Source organism: Zonotrichia albicollis, chromosome 15 (assembly GCF_047830755.1).
Source record: "Zonotrichia albicollis isolate bZonAlb1 chromosome 15, bZonAlb1.hap1, whole genome shotgun sequence".
Classification (NCBI taxonomy): Eukaryota; Metazoa; Chordata; class Aves; order Passeriformes; family Passerellidae; genus Zonotrichia; species Zonotrichia albicollis.
Genome location: NC_133833.1, coordinates 10,582,685 through 10,586,030, shown reverse-complemented (window position 1 = coordinate 10,586,030; position 3,346 = coordinate 10,582,685). Strand labels below are relative to the sequence as shown.

The following is a 3,346-nucleotide window of genomic DNA, read 5'->3' as shown; positions in this document are numbered from 1 at the left end:
TTGGGAAACCCATCATCCACGACCTTTTCTATCTGTTACCTTGGTGTTGTTAGTGCAGACTAGGAGTGCTGGTATTGCCATGACTAGAACTGGCCTTAACCACTACCTTGAGGGAGTCTGCATTTTTAAAAACTTCTTCCCATTTAAGTCTCTACCTAAGACTTGTTCAAAAATGCAGATATATAGTAGAAAAAACCCCACAGATATATAACAGAAAAACAGCATTGGCATCCAGTTTATACTGACCTACACAGAGCTGTGTGAGATCTTGTGCAAGGAATATTATACCTAGTATCTTTTTAAGGCATGATATTCAGCATCAGTTTGGATCTAGTCATAACCTGTACAATTCTGTATTGTAAAAAAGTGAAAAATTCAAAGCAAAGTCTGTTTAGTGCACTGAGAGAAGACTCTGCAGCCACAGTCACACATGGAGCATCAAGGTTTATTAGGTTAGGCTCATGTTAAAGCTCATTGTAAAGCAGTGGAAACTAGAAGCATGAATTTTGTGCTCAGGTAAAAGAACATGGAATGGTGGCTGTTGGGTCTCTTCAACCCTCCTGGGGGTTCTATTTCCTGGTCTGTGAGTCAGTGTTTGGTTTTCTGTTCCTTTTTTCCCTCACATGTGGTATAAGGCTATGGTGTATCCTTATACCATAAAACTCTAGTGACATAACACACTTCACATTTGATAACAAAATAAACGATGACACTTGGTCATGCTTGTTATATGAAGTTTTAATTGCTGTGTAGAGTTTTAATTTGCCTCCTTGCATTAGTCATCAAAATTTAACATTAATTAGCATCAGAATATTTGCCTTGATTAGTAAAGACTCTACTTTATAACAGCCATATGTCCCCCTCCCCTTCCCAGCCAGCCCCTCAGTGCCTGGGCAGCTCTTCCCTAGCCCAAGGCTTGGTGGGATTTCCAGGGGTCATGGCAGCTGCATTTACCATCCAGGTTTCTATTAACCGGGTAGAAACTGAACTTGCTTCTCCCAACATTCTTGCAGTTCTGCTTCTGATTGATCCATCTCAGGAATTCTTCCAGACTCGCTTTAAATTCCGAGAAATCAGTATTTGACTTCTTTGAGCAGCTCTTGTTGAATGAAGATTTCTAAGAGGAAAAAGGAGGTATTGATGCATGAGTTACAGATGCTGCACATTCGGTCTCAGCTCACTGGGATGGAGGATGTTGTCCTTCACACCCCCAAAACCATTTCACTCAATTCTTAGAGATCACTAGTCATTAGCTATTTCTCTGTGACTTTCACAGTACTGCAGACTTTTCTGAGTTGATTTGGGAGGGCAGAGGAGTCATCTGCCAATCAAGAAGGTGAAAAACATTTCTGTCACAATACCAGATCCTGGGGATGTGAGGGACACTGGCTGGGTCCCAGCACACTCCCAGCTGCAGCAGTGTGGGTCACTTCGACATGGCTTATTCTGCAGCTGCAATAGATAGAAAATTGATGCTTATCTGGTTTTCTTCCTAAAGCCTGCTTCTCTATTGCAGGGGATTACCTAAACACAGTTATTGTTGGAAATTTAGCCACTGGTCCATGCAAAACAATTTTCTATCCCCCAACTTCTCTGTCTTTCTCTCTTTTGGATTCAAAATCCAATTCTTTCTCTGTAGTATTTCTGATATGTTTTTTCTGCTATAAATTGTCTTGTTCTTTCTGAAGGACAAGCTGTACAGGTCATTATTAACTGCACCTAATAGATAATCTTCATTACTGCAGGTCTAACTGAGCCATATTGATATGGTCTCCATAAGAATGAATTTGTGTGTGGGAGAGAAAGCTTGATGTCCTTCCCTAGGGCTGCAGCTGGTTCAAAATTAAAAATGAGTGATCATTTCTCTGATAAAAGGTGAGAATGGTAAATCACTTGGTTTTAAAAACCCTGGAAAAATGGATAACAATGAGAAAAAAGTTTGAAATGCAAATGAAAAAATAGTAGAAGCTTACCTTGAAAATACTGCAATTTTTTTCTAGCGCTTCCATATCTTTCTCCACTTTTTTCATGCATGTCCATTTGTGAAGCTTTTTTAGTCCATGAATAAATATTTCAGCATTCTTAGGTGCACAGTCTGGTTTCTAGGAGAAAAATGCAAAATACATAGTGTTCTCGTGCAACAAGAAAGCTTTTCTTTCTTAAAAGAACTGTTAATAAATCACATTGAATACACCATTTTTCTCTGGAAATCTAAACTTCTTTCATTCTTTTTAGAATTTCCTCTTTGCTTCCTTCTTGCCAGAAGTGTTATAAGGACAGTTTTCTTAACTATCATAGCTGGAAACTTTGAAATAAAAAGGGTCCAGTTTCTGTCAGTGGAGGATGTGACCACATTGGGAATTTGATTTGATTCCATCTAAGTCAGAGAGTGATTAATTTTGTCTTTGCTTTGGAAGTAGGACATTTAGGAAGAGCTACTTTAAACATTTTCTTTATATCGCCAGCCCTTTGAAGACCAGACTTTGCAATCACCAGCAGAAATTTCTCTGGAAAAATATCAAAAAGAACTGATAAAAATTGAGTTACGGCGTGATTATCTTTAGGAGCAATTAGAACAGTTAGTAGCTCTCATAATCTTTTAAAAATAGGTCATTGCATCAGTATTTTGGGACACCACTTATATCTGCAACAATTACAACTTGCTTTAAATGTCCTCAGACTTGCTATGCCAGAGGTTACACTCCAAGTACCCTTTGGAGACTTACTGAAAATAATAGAAGGGAATCAACAGGTTCTTACCTTTACGTAGACCGGTGTGGACAAGTTCACCTGGAAACAATAGAAATTTGTTAGTCACAAACTGGAAATCATCTCAAAAAGCAAATCTGGTGTGAGGGCAGCGGGGAAATTATTTACTTTTATGCGTGCATTTTCACCCTCCAGCAAACAAAGCATTTCATCAACCAGTGGGTATTTAACCTTGTTCAACCAACGAGGCATTTCCTTCTGAGGGAGAAAGTAACTGGACACCCCAGAACTCAATAGTAGCAAGAATACATGAGGATGCATTTTAAAGGTGTTAATTTGGGAGCTTGAGCCCTGATATCTGAAAAGGGTTTTGAATTCAAGCTCTTCTCTCCAGGCAGATAGGAGGCTGGCTTATATAGAGAAGATGGGTAAATGCAGGATGTGGTTGCTATCTTATCTCATTCATAAATCATTCAAATCAGTCAACAAGAGCTTAAGAAGTTGAATTATCAGCATATCAGATTTGAGAAACTTCTGTGATTAAAGTTCTGGTAAATTTCCTAAAGTCTCTGACTTCATAGCAACGCTTTAATGCAAGAAAAAGTGATGTATAAAGGCATAAATATCATAAAAAATA

General features: G+C 38.5%; 1 long non-coding RNA gene across 1 annotated transcript; it reads right to left on the bottom strand.

Moving 5' to 3' along the window:
• Nucleotides 1-438: 438 nt before the first annotated feature.
• Nucleotides 439-3,107, bottom strand: LOC102060734 (uncharacterized). Its single transcript, XR_012582796.1, has 4 exons — nt 2,878-3,107; nt 2,761-2,790; nt 1,974-2,102; nt 439-1,117 (listed from the first exon to the last, which is right to left on the bottom strand). It is a non-coding gene; the product is annotated as an uncharacterized LOC102060734 (long non-coding RNA).
• Between the last annotated feature and the right edge of the window lie 239 nt (nt 3,108-3,346).